This window comes from Camelus dromedarius, chromosome 29 (genome assembly GCF_036321535.1).
Source record: "Camelus dromedarius isolate mCamDro1 chromosome 29, mCamDro1.pat, whole genome shotgun sequence".
NCBI classification, from domain to species: Eukaryota; Metazoa; Chordata; class Mammalia; order Artiodactyla; family Camelidae; genus Camelus; species Camelus dromedarius.
Genome location: NC_087464.1, coordinates 26,749,193 through 26,762,687, shown reverse-complemented (window position 1 = coordinate 26,762,687; position 13,495 = coordinate 26,749,193).

Below are 13,495 nucleotides of genomic sequence, written 5' to 3'. Positions count from 1 at the left end.
CAGTGCACCGCACTGCCGATTACCTAATAGACTGCAGGCTGTGTGCATAATTTATTCCTGTGAGTAACTGATTGCGTCCGGATGGGCAAGCGGAGGTACCAGGAAGAGAAGAGGCATCGATAACCAGGGCAGAGAAACCTGCCACAAGCAGCTGAGTGGGGGCTGCTGTCCGCGTCACGGCCCTCCTGCTGCCACGGGCTGACCGCCTCCCCCCGCCCCTCCGCACGGCTGGGCTTCCGGATGAGAGCGGGGCAGAGGAAAGGGCTCTAGGCTGAGCCGGAGGCCTTGGCTGCTAAGCCAGGTGAGCTTAGGCCAATCGCTTCTCTCAGGGGACAGGATTCGTAAAATGGGGAGGGCTGGATTCATGGGTTTCCCCACGTGGCTGAGCTCAGACTCACCGGAGACACCTTGACAGCAGAGGGTCCAAGGCTGCATCTCCCCAGCGCTGACGCAGTAGGCACAGAGGGAGGCCCGGAACCCGGGTTGTAACAAGCACCCCCACAACTGACATGGCTGGTCTGGCGGGCAGTCAGGGACCACTGCTTTGGGAAGGCACTCTCGAAGCTCCTGCCCAGCCCTGACATTTCCAGAGCGTCCGTAAGGGTGGACTTTCCCACAGCCCCTTGCAGAGCATCGGTACAGTCCCGCAGAAGAGAAGGCTGGGAAAGGCAGGACCCGCCCTCCTCTCCCGACTCTGCCACTAACTCATGGCCTGACAGCATTTCCCCCCCGAGCTCCCCACACATCCACTGAGGACCTGGGGAGACTTTAAAAACACAGCCGCCGGATCTCCATCCACTCTGCTTCAGTACATCTGGGGTGGCCCAGGACAGTGGACGTTTAAAGGCTGCCAGGTAACTCCAGAGATCAGCCAGGTTGGTAAGCCAGGTTGGTAAGCCAATGACCCGTCCAAAGGTGTTGCCCAGTGGGACCACTGTGCCTCATGGGACGGGGCAGTGTCCGGTTCAGGGAGGCCACCGCCACGTTGGCAGGAAGCACGGACTGCAGAGACCCAGGCAGATCCTCTCTCATCTTTTGGCCTTCAAGTAAGTCTGGACAATCCTGCTGGTGGGACGCTCCACTGTGCTGCACCAGCGTGGACAGAAGGCTTGTGTTCAGCCCTGGGGCTGCCGCCAACAGGGTGACCTTGGGCAAGTCACAGGAGAAACGAGTCTGTCCCTTTGTCTGTACAATGGGGTCACCAGTATCTCCGTCCTGGGCTGGGAGGGCTCAGTGGGACAGCTTGGAGCCTGTGCTCTGGGGGTGGCCACGCTCCGTGCACATTGTCCACCCCTCCCATCTGCCCGCGGGCCACCTGCCCCGGGACCAGCGGGACCCAGCCTGGCTGAGAGTTAACGCCTCTCACACCAGTGACAGTGGGGCTTACAGAGGGTCTGCTGTTGACCTGGGCAGGGAGGCCAAAGGTCCAGCAAGGAAACAGGCTCCTGGCTCCTGGCCCAGGTGGTCATGTCTGGCATTACCCTGCACAGCCAGCTACCTTGCCCAGTTCTTCTGTGTTTTCTCTGCTCTTTCGGAGCCCTGTTCGACACCCCAGTGGGTCAGCGGGGGCCTGCACGCTGGCCGGCCAGGGAGACTAAAACCAGCCCCAGGGGGTGCGATCTCTTGCATCTGCCACACTCTCTCCATCCTCTTCCTCAACACCGAGTCCAGGGCACCTTCCAGGGACCATCACTGCCCTTTGCTGATGTGTCCTCACAGCAGCCAGAGGGGGCCTCCCGAAACACAAATCCAGCCCCGTTAGAAATCTCCAAAGACTCTCCTGAGTGTGGGTGGAAGCGGAGACATGGAGTTTCGCCAGAGACCGATGAGCTTGGCTTGCAAAGGATTTTCATTTTAAGTGCAGGACTCGTTCTCCCGCGAGCTGCCTGGGATGGGGGGTGCCATTTTGCATCCTGGGAACGCGGCTCCCGGTCGGGGCTGGGCTGGGCTGGGCTGGGCTGGGCTGGCTGCCGGCCACCGTGGATAAACTGGAGCCGGGAGCGCCCAGGTTCATCTGGGGAGAGCAGGCGGAGCGGCTGATGGGCAGGGAAAGTCTGTGATTAATTAGGGCAGATGGAAGCATGAAGAAGCGGATCCTCTCTGAAGGCTGGGCCAGCGGCGCAGCCTCGTGCTCGGGGCGCGCCTGGAGGCCGCACAGCCCCTTCGGACGCCAGCAGGAAACTCCAGGGCTGCAGGTTCTGCGGGGTGGGATGGCACAGAGCACCCGTGAATGCTCTGGGTGGGAGCTAATCAGGGTGCGACTTTTCAACTAGGGAACATGGAGTGAGCCTCTCCCCAGCCCCCACCGCCGCTCACCAACGAACACGCTCTGTTTGTGTCCCTTTATTCCTTAATCATTGGATGTCGTGACAGCGACTGTGTCACTCCGGGGAGAAAAGCGTCACGGAGCTGTTGTTTCCCCTCGGAGCCCCAGCTCCCGGGCGGGGAAGGCCGCATCCACATCCGATGGACGGTCTGCCTTCCCGCCGCCCCTCCCTCGCTCCCGCCGGGCCGGCGCGGCAGCGGGACCACATCAGCCTGCGGCGCGGGGCTGCGCGGACGGCAGTGCTGCTTGCACACACACTTGGAGAACAGCGGGGTCAAGGGTACGAGAGCCGCCGCCCGGCGCTCCGGGCCCACCCGCGTCACCCAGGCTGAGGCTGTGGGACATCAGCTTTGGCAAGTTCGGTCGTTCCTCCGAGCTCAGCAGCTGAGCCTCAGGATCAGGAATGCAGAAAAGAAATGGAGCGAAGAGGAAAAAGGCAAAGGAAAGAGTGGCGACCCTCCCCCCCACCCCCCAGAAACGGGAAAACCCAAATGGCTTTCTTTAAATGTCCTGGCACTCTCCACACCCTGTTCTCACAGGTATGCAAGTTAATTAAGTGGGAAAATGTCAAACGAGTTGCTTAAAATATTAATGGCTGGAATTATCCCAGAGTCCAGAGCCGGCAGAGTGGAGGAAACAAAGCTTTCAGGGCTTAACCCCCTCCTCGGTCACCCTCTCAGGAAGCAGACCTTCCGTTCACGAGGGGTCAGCGCCACGGGCCTCGGGACCAGGGCTTCGCCGCGGGCTTGTGACCTGCTGTTCTCTGTGACCCGGGGCTCACTAGGGACAGTCATTGCCACAGTCACCGGCTTCGCATGGGGGATTCGAGGTCCCTGGAAAGGCCCGATAATTAGGAGCGTGTCCCAGTGGCCTGTCCCGAGTTCGGGTAATTTGCCATTTTTTCTTTCGGTTTTTGAAGGGCAGTTTGGTCTAAAGAACCCATTAAAATGTAAAACAGGAAATGGCTGCAGGAAAAGGGCGCCAAGGTTCCGTTCACCCGGTGTCGAGTCAGTGCCAACGGGTCCAAGGCCTGGGCGGAGCAGAATGGTGGGAGAAGGGAGGGCCACAGGCCGGAGGGTTTTGCGCCTGGTAGGCAGAGGCCACGGGGCCCCTCATCCAGCCTCCTATGAGCAAGCGGGGAAACCGCAGCCCCAAGCAAACAAGGAGCATCCCCAAAGCCACCCAGCTACTGAGTGGTGAGTCAGGCTCGCTCACTCACGCCACGCAGCTCCTCCCGCCTCCCCCAGGAATTGCACGCGTCAGGAGAGGACAAGACACAGGCCCAGGACAGGGCGCCCCGCACGCCTAGCGCTGCGGAAGGGAAAGCAGACGGTGGCAGTGGGGGTGTGGGTTTCCGGGAGACTTGGCGTCCATCAGCCAGAGAGCATTTACTGTCCGCCATGGAAGACTCCTGTGCTTGGTTCTCCCTGTCCTGCGAAGGTAGGCCAGGAAAGCACATGCCATTCGTTGGGAAGCCACGGCCAGGCCCTGTGCAAACACGCTCAAGGTGACCTCCTGTGATGTGACCGTCAGTTCAGCTCGGACAGACAGGTGTCCTCTCTACTTCACAGGCTGGGAACATAGGAGGCTGCCAAGCAGAGAAAGGGGCTGAACTGAGCCTGCAGGACTCTGTAACCTGCAGCAGACAATGGGAGACCCATTTACCAAAACCTGCCGATTAGCAAGAGAAGTGGCAACGAATGGGGGGGGGGCGCCCAGTTTCCCAAAGTGGCACCCTCTGAAGAAGGGAGGAGAGAGAGTCTGAGAGGCTTTGTGGGGGAAAGTATCCCAAGTAATCTGGGGAGCCTGTGTGTTTTCATCCTTTCTGGCATCAGTGCAGCAGACTGAGTTGCAGCCCCGAATAGTCCACCTCCTAAGCGCTGGAACTCATGCCTGTTACACCATGTGGCCAAAAGGACTTGGCCGGTGTGATGAAGGTAGGCTCCCTGAGATGGGAAGGTGACGCTGAATGATTCAGGGGAGCCGATGTGATGTCACAGCAGGGGGCCCTGGAGGAGAGAGGAGGGAGGAGGGCGGGGCAACGCGAGGAGAGATGGCGTAAGGGGAGCAGAAGCTGGAGTGATGTGCTGTGACGGTGGGGGGGGGGGGCACAGAACAGAGGGGACCACCAGAAGCTGAACAAGGCGAGTCAAGGGCTCTCCCCGGGGTCTGCAGAGGAACAGCCCTGCCGACACTCTGACTTCAGCCCAGCGAGACTGCTGTTGGGCTTCTGACCTCCGGAGCTGTGAGGGAACAAACGGGCGGTGCTTTAAGCCACTCGGTGCGTGGTGACTCGTCACAGAAGCAACAGGCCCCGACGCGGCCAGTGATCGCTAAGTGGCAAAGCGCCTCGGGGCCGCCTGCTCAGCCCCAGGGCTGCCCGGGGCCGCTCCGCCTGGGGTCACAGCTCGGCTGTGCGTCCCTCCAGCAGCTGTGCTCTGGGCCAGTGGCTGCTGGGGGATGTGGCCGGGACCACAACACGGCAGCGAGGAAAAGCTAGTGGGCACTTGCCCTGCCCGGTCCCATTTCAGCCCTGAGACGCCCCCCTGCCGCGGTCAGTCACGCGGCCAGGCTGAGCGCCTGTGGGGACTAGAAGTGCCCGCGGCCTTGCCTCGTCCTGTGGCGAAGGCCACGGACGCAGGACACTGGGGTGGGGGAGGCTGAGGAAGAAGGCGGGCTGGCCACACCTTCCCTGAGAGCGCACGGGAACACGGCGCGGGCTGAGGAGTCCTGAGTAAGCAGGCCCGTCTAATTCTGTTAACAGTGTCCCCAGGCTCCTTTGAGCACAGACCCCCGCTGCCAACCTGCGGACTCTGAGGCTCTCCCGGAGACAGTCTATCTGCAGAAGTTCCAGGGGGAGAAAGCAGTGCCCGTGGCTGGTCCTGAAGGACTAGATTCAGCCAAGCAGACGGCGAGGTTTCACTCGGGGGGAGCAAAGCTAGAAAGGTGTGAGTTCCTGTCCGATTCCTCAAGGGTTTTCCTCTCCTGAGAGTCCCACCACATCCTCGATCCCCCCAGGGACCAGAAGAGCCCAGCAGGACGTGTCAGAAATGCCTCAAAAGGCGGCACTGCCCTGGGGTGCCTCCCGCCAGCGCGGCCTCCTGCAAGCCTGTGAGCACTGGGAACGGTGGCTGCTTTGGAAACAGAGAGGGGTGAGGGACACAGGCTCCCCTGCAGAGTCTGACCCCTCAGGCCTGCTACAGGACATTCCCCTGGACGGGGGCAGGCGCCCTGTCCCCTCCCGTGAGGACCGAGGCCAGTCTTAGGTCAAGGAGCGGGACTCGCATTCCCCGGTGTGGGTGCTTCAACTCTGACCTCGCAGGCAAACAAAGCCACTCGGAGACTGGCCCCAGGAGGCACCCAGAGCAACAGGGCGAGGCCACTGACCCGGGGGTGTGGGGAGGGCCGCCACTGCCGCCCTGAGAGCCAGGGATGAGGAGGACAAGCTCTCCCCGCCCCCCGTCGGCCCCCTCCTCCGTGAGGCACCAGGACACTGCCCGCGGAGGGCCGGCCACTCTGTGGGATGCCGACTTATTGGACACACTTAATTAGCCCATTTCCATGTAACACGTTTTAACGGAGGCCATTACAGCCTAATAAAAGGAGACAACAGGGCCATAAATCCCAGGATCAATAGAAGAGAAAGCAGCGAGGCTGGGAGCAGCTTCCTCTGAAGCAGCCTGAGGGGCTTTGAGGACGAAAGTCCCCTTGAAACTGAAGGCCAAGGGGAACGAACGTTTGCCGTCTCCAACACTTGGTCGGTCACTCAGCAAATATTTAGCGGGCACCGACCATGGGCCAGCAGACAGACAAAAGGCACAGGCTAGTGGGGGAGAAAGACACGAGAAAGGACTGTCACAATGCAGGTGGCCAGCGTTGTGAACAGAGCTAGAGGCAGAGACTGTCTGGACGCAGAATATTTGAATGGGTTTTGAAGGATAAACAGGAGTTTTCTGACTGCAGATGGGAGTGGAGAAGGACAACACTGGGAGAAGGAGGATCCTGGGGGAGGCTCCGAGGTGGGAGAGGCGTGGCGAGTTTGAGAACAAGGAGGTATGGGAAGCAGCGAGTGTGGTCAGGGAATGGGAGGGTCTGGCTGAAGAGGCATGCTGAGGTCCTGCGGGGAAGAGCCTTCAAGGCCAAGCCAGATTTCAGATTCTTTTGAAACCAGAGAAGATGAAGGAGATTGGAAGGCACCATTACAGGAGACAAGTACTGTGGAGGAGACACCTTGTCTTCGCTCATTTGGTACCCGAGGGACTGGCCTGGCCCCCGAGGAGCTTGGCACCCGTGGCTCCTGCTCTCCCAGGCCAGCTTGGTAGGGGCACCGTGGCCACTTCCGCTTTGCACCTCAGCAGGACTGTGCCTCTGCCCAGTGACCAGCGCAGCACAGTTGACAGGCTTGGAGGGAGGACTGGGCGGGGTCGAGGAAGACAGCAGAGGAGGGAGGGATGGATCCATGCGCCTGGAGGCAGGTGTTTGGTCAGAGACACCTGGGGAGGCGTTTTGAGGGATGCATGAGGCGCTCACGCTCCAGGTGGCTCCGGGGCACAGCGCCAGCCCGTCACCAGGTACCACGCCAGTGTGTGACGCATGCCTGTGGCTGGCTAGCTCAGTGGTGGGAGCCTCACCCAGCAAGGCCAAGGCTGCCAGCTCAGGCGGCTTCCCCGTTAGCCATGATCAGAAAGCGCACACGTCTAGGTGTTGTGGGCAGGAGGGGAGCGGGATTCGTGGCTGAGCTTTGCCATCAGCCAGTGACTTCACCACAGACAGCTCAACCCACTTGCTGACTTTCAGTTTCTTTATGGTAAATGGATTTTCCTCAACCAAACATCCGATCTGTTGCCAAGTCCAGCTGACTTGATCACCCCAAATCGATTTCCTTTCCCCTAGTCGAGGCCACCATCGCCTCTCACTTGGGACCTGTCAGAGCCCCGAGCCGGGTCTGACTTCCCGCCCTGCCTCCCTGCTCCCCAGGCTCTGCGTCCGGTCTGTGCAGGGCTGGCGCAGCTCCTCAGGCTTGGGGAGCCGCACACATCCACGGTGCATGGTCTGCCTTGGTGGAAACGACACAAATGTCCATTGACTGATGAATAGATGAGCAAAATGTGGTGCATCATCCAGTGGAATATTATTCAGCCGTGGAAAGCAACGCAGTCCTGCTCCGCGCTATAGCCCGGTGGCACCTGGAAACATTGTGGTAAGTGAGAGAAGTCAGATACAAAACACCATGGATTATAGATTCCACGTACGTGAAATCTCCAGAATAGGCAAATCCATGGAGACAGAAAGTAGGGCTGGGGATGACTGGGGAGATGAGGGAGAGACAGCTAAAGGGAACAGGGTTTCTTTTTGAAGAGAGGAAGCTGTTCTAAAATTGACAGTGGTCATGGTTGCCCAGCGCTGAGTACGCTGAGCCATCGAATGGCAAACTGGCCATGAGTGAATTGTATGGGATGTGAATTCTATCTCCATAAAGTTATAGTAAAAAATTATAAAATATTTTTAAGTTCACAGGCCATAAAAAGCCAAGCTGTGGACCAGATTTGGCCTGGGGGCTGCGGTGTCCTCATCTGGGAGGCTTACGCTGCTGCCAAATCAAACGGCCCTAAAACACGGATCTGCCGGAAATCTTCACTGGCCCCCGTCACCCACAGCGCAGAGAAGGGCTCTCTGGCTGCCATTCCTGAGTGCTCACGCTGTCCCCAGCTTGTCTCTCTGGCCTGGGTCCCTCCACCCGTCTAGTGCATACCCACTGACCCTACACCCTCTGACCAGGTTTCTATCATGCCCTCTGCCTTCAGTATTTTGGAAAGTTCTCACTCGTTCCTCAGACTCTCACTCAGGTGTCCCTCTGCTCTGTGGACCCTTCCCCAGACCCCCCGGGAGGATGGGCTGCTACCATGGTGCATGTTGTCTTGTGTTACATGTATTTGATTCAATATATGCTTCCCTTCATAAGACTGAGAGCTCCTTGGCAGCCGTAAAACAGGAGCCATGTCTTTCTCCTTGGCCCGACCAGCGCCCAGCATGAGCGCCATCAACACTCAGTTAACTGCTCTCTTGGAACGAATGGAAGCCCAGTGGGAAGCAGGCTAGCTCAACCTCGGGAGAGAAATTCAGCAAAAAGGCTCCCTGGCAACCTCAACCGCCCGCTTCCTCTGGTAAAGCCGAGGCCACTTGCCCGAGTCACCCAGCATCCAGGAGCCGAGGCGTACTGAGAGCTGGAGTCTCCACCCGCCGCCTTGGGGATCTCTGTGCACACCTCCGTGCTCCACGGTCCCTTCCCTCACTCGTGCGGGCTCTGGGAGTCGCAGCGACTTGCCACAGCCAGCTTTGGTAACCATCCCCCTGGCTCAGCTGAGCTAAACACCCCATGGCCAGCAGCCTGGTTCTCTCTCCCCTCCGTTCTGGGCCCTCCCAAGCTCCCAAGAAGAGGTCAGCTACCTTCGAGTGGCCCGAGTCGTTGGCCGGAACCACCCGCTGGTATCGCTGGCTGCGGGAACAGAGAGCCCGGCCCAGGCTCTGACGCGGCTGGAGCGGGAAGTTGGACCCCGGCTCGGGTTTGGACCCCACGGTCTGACTCACTGCATCAGGCGCTTGCTCTGAACGTTTCCCTGAGCCCGGGGGCACCCCGCTGGCTGCGGTTTCGCTGTCATTTATCGCGTGTGTGTCTGAGAAAGAGAGAGGCAGAGAGAGGGAGCGGTGCGTTTCTGAGCCAGATGTAGGATCAAGGTCCTTCCAGGCTGCCCAAGACTGAAAGATTCCAGGCCGTCACTAAGGCTGATGCCTTCCAGGCAGGTGCGCGCGGGGTCAGCTTCGACCTCCGCAGCCTGCGGCCCGGCTCCTCACGTGCGCCAGGCTCGTGAGCCTTTTCGGCCTCACAGCAAATCCACGCAGGAGGAGGGACCGCTCCTCGAGCTAAGGGCGAGGCTTGGAGAGGTTACGGGATGTGCCTAAGGCTCCTGGTTGGCCGTGGTGGACCCCAGACCCGAGTCCAGCCTTGGCTTCTGCCGCACTAGCCCTCGTGCCCTCCCCTCCCCGGGGAGGGCCTCCCTGGGCTGGCACCAGGCCTTTGTGATGACAGACATGTGGTCTCCCCCTTCCCAGTGCTTCGTCCACATCTGTGTGGTGCCACGTGCCCGCCAGCCTCGTGGAGGGCGTTCCTGAAACGGACCAAACTCCAAGCTGTTTTCTCGGCTCACTTCCATGTTTTCCACTGAGTCTCTGACTCCTTGAGCTTGGGGATTAGCTGCTCCAATGTCTCTCATTTAGCAGAGGAAGGAACCCAGGAGCCGGAGGTCAAAGCCACACGCGAAGATCAGCTGGCTAGCCGGCGACCGGGCTGGGCCTGGCACCCTTGTCTCCGACGTCTCGGTTCCAGCTCCTCCTGCCCCCCCGGGACGCCTTCCTGCTACCAGCTCTCCTTCTCCATGGAAACGTGTTGGACCCCAGCCAGCTGCGCCCCCTTCGGCTGCGGCCAGTGGGCCTCCTCGCTCAGGTTGTGTTTATGTCTTTGCGATGCTCTCTTGTCTCCATGGGTGGAAGTCACACACCAGATCGGTAACCAGGAGACAGACTCTGTTTCTGGTTTCTAGGCTGCTGGCTTTCAGAGGCCTCGGGTCCTTGCCCAAGTCTTCGCTGGCATGAGCACAAGGACAAATCTGGAAGGGGAGTCAGACTCACTCTGTCCAGCCTTCCCCAACTTGCAGATGAGACATTGAGACCGAAAAGAGCAGAAGTGACTGCCCCAAGCATGCACAGAGATTGGAGTCCCACCAAGATTAGAAATTGCTGCCTTTGCTGCAAGTTGTGGCTGCGATTTTGAGGAGCTGTTTGCTTTCCCCTGCGAGTCTGAGTACATGAGAACCGTGGGTCCTCACGAGCAGGGAGGCAGACGCCGCTCGCGGGAGAAAGCACGCCCAATGCCTAGTGTGGTCTGAATCGTGAGCGATTACCTGGGAGGCAGTGAGCTCCCTGTGGCAGGAGCTGGCCGATAGAGGCTAAATAACCCCCGCAAGGGATCAGACTGAAGAGGGCTCAGTGACTTCAGTGCCGCGGCCCCGGGGGCTAAGGCTCCTGCCTTCCCACCTGGGAGAGCGGGGGGGGGGGGGGGGGGGGGCGGGGGGGGCGGGGCTTCCACGAGAGAAGAGCCTTCTGCCTGAAGAGGTCTCATTGCTGGTCGTCAAAGATTCTGTGGGGTGTTTTCTGAAATGTGGTCTGGGCCCTGTAATTAAGTTTGAGCCCCCGAGAGGGTGTCTAACTAGATGAAGGCCATGGCACGTAGAGGACGTTGCAGAACCTCCTTCTGGGGAAAGGAGCCCAGGAAGTGTGTGGCGCCTGTCCCAGACGCTCAGCTGGAGTTGACGGGGCAGATGGAAGCGCAGGAAACGGCCCATTGTTCACTTCTGGCCGGCAGCCTGGATGCCCCCAAGGACCAGGGTCTGCAGACCTCAGCATCCAGGGTCCTTGGAGGGTGGGGTCCACAGCGGGGGGGGGGGTAGACCTGGGTGCCTCTCCAGCCCTGCTTCTCACTAGCTGGACCCCTGGATAAGCCCCTTGGCGTCTGAGTGGGTTTTACATCCGCATAAGGGCGATGGGGGCTGCTCCCTCCCAGGGCTGCAGGCACCTGCTGTTCCTCACACAGCGCTGGCGGAGGAAGTGGCTTGCATCCCACGTCTTGATTTACTGAAACGGGCAGTCACTCTTCGAAGTTTCTTCCTCAGCTTGGGGCCAGCCCAGACCGACTGCGGTTTCCTCTCTTCTGTGCGTGTGCCTGCATGCGAGCGCCTGTCAGCACTCGCCTCTCCCTGGGCCCAGGGCTCGAGTCCACCTGAGGAGCCCACCTTCCTCCCCGCCCGCCCGCCACGCCAGGATGTCCCGGGACCCGGGTGGGTCACAGTGAGTGCTAATGGGGTGCACCTCTTGTAAGAGTTGGGTGAGGGTGTTACCCTTGGAAAAATCACGTAACGCTGCAAGGCAGAGGATAGGACGGAATTCCGTAAGCAGTCGAACTGCCTGAACTTTAATTTTGCCTCCCACAGATTTTCTTGAAACTTCGATGCCTGGTCCTGCCTCTGTGTTGGAATCTGGTGTAAGTCTGGGTCTGATTTAACACCAAATCGGCTAGTTAGTCACTCTTTAAAGCTCTGTCTAGGTCTTTCAGGGAACACTTTTCACTTCCAGGCCATTTGCCCCAGGAAAGCGTTGAGAGTCCCTGGGAGCCACTGCTCAAAAAGGAAGATTGTTCTGGAGGCAGGGAACCCGGGAGCTAGACTTGGTTCTCCACCAACTCACTGCTGCCCCACCTTCTCACCTGGCCGGGCCTCAGCTTCCGGTTCTGTCTGGAGAAGGACAGTGTCTACCTCACCCTCCCTCGAAGGCTGGTCCCGGGCTCGAGGGCGCGGAAGGGCTGTGAAGAGCCAGGTCAAGCCATTCCAGCTGATCCTCACGTGAATCACTTCCACAGTGACCGGGTACAGCCTGGGCAGGTGTCACGCCAGGCTCCTGGGGCCCAGAGACAGCGGGCCCTACCCCTGCCCCCTGATCTCACAGGCTCTTCTTGCTTCCAGAAGTGGACTTCAAGTCTGTCTGCCTTTCTGCCCACGTGGCCTTGAGTCTGCTTGCTGTGATGTTTTGGTGATGGAGTTCTTAACGTGCTTGCCTCCCCTCCGCCCGCTCCCCACCCCACGTGCTCGCTCTGCAGGGAGAAGGAGGGGCCTGCTGACCCCCATCCAGTTGGCAGCTGGGGCCAATGAGGCTCAGAGGAGTCGGTGACTCACCGAGACTGCGTAGCAAGATGGCGGCCAGCGGGAGGCCAGGCCCCTGCCTGCTCTGTGTGTGTGTGTGTGTGTGTGTGTGTTAACATTTATCAGGAGTTAACATACATGTATTCTTAACACATGGAACACACAGTATAAAGATTTCTTACTGAATGATACTCATTCAGCCAAGAAAGAAAAAAAGGAGGCATTTGCCTTGTTTTGTCTACATTATTTGAAATACAAACATGCAGATTTTGTCACTGAAAAAAATCTGAATTGTGTTTCTTTATTGAGGATGTCAACTGAACCTAGGACCTTGTCACACCTCGCTTAGAAAACAGTAACAAAACCTGGAAAAAACAGACTGGAAGTTCCCTGGCTACGGAGACAGAAGGCCGGCTCCACGTTGCGCCAGGGGAGGCGACGTTCTTGCAAGGGGTTAAGTGGCTGGGTCTCACCTTGTGGAGGTCACTCACTGCTAACTCGTGATACTATCAGGGGGTGGCTGGGAGGGGGCCAGCCTGCGGGACCCAGAGGGTGTGCGCAGCAGGGACGTCATGTGTGCACACGGCAGAGGTTGCTTCTTTCCCGACAGTGAAGTGCACAGCAGACAGAGCAGGGGTGCTCAGAGTCCAAGCGCCCGGGACACTCACTGTGTCACTGTACGGCTGGGGCACCCCTGGAATCACCCGCCGGGGACTGAGGGTGGGAGGAGGGAGCGAGGGAGGGCACCTTAGGGAGGGCCCTTCCCCGCCTCCCCGGGACCAAGCCTGGAGGAGCCGGAGCTCCTCCGTGTTGCCTGAGGCCCATGCAGGTGAGAGCCGGACCCACGTGCCTGGACTGGCCTTCCTGTCCCTCATCACAGGAGGAGCCGGTCCTCACCCCTGACTTTTCCCAACGGCTCTCTCCTGGGAGAGACAGACATCGCCAACTGGAGATCTGGGGGTCTTCTGTGGGCTCGAATTTTTTTCAATAATTGCAATAGCTGTCAGCATTGAAACACTGGGTATTTTCACATAAAAAAACCTGGGGGGAAGGATACAGCTCAGTGGTGGAGTACATGCTTAGCATGCACAAGGTCCTGGGTTCAGGCCTCAATATCGCTGGTAAAAAATAAAAGCCTAATTACCTCCCCACAAAAATTTAAAAAAAAAAACAAAAAAACTGGCCTTTCCTGAGAAGGAGGGAGGTCTGGCCCCCGGGCTGGGCTCCTGCAGGTCCCCCGCCGCTGTCGGTTGAGCCTCCCTGCCCCTCAGCCGACTTGCCCTGTTCCCCTGACCACAGCCAGCCTTGCTCACTCTCATCACCTGCTTGGCCTGTGGCCTGGGCATTTGTGACCCAGCCACAAGCCTGCATTTTACAGATGGGGAAGCTGAAGTCTTGGTTTAAAAGTCGTGAAAATTGA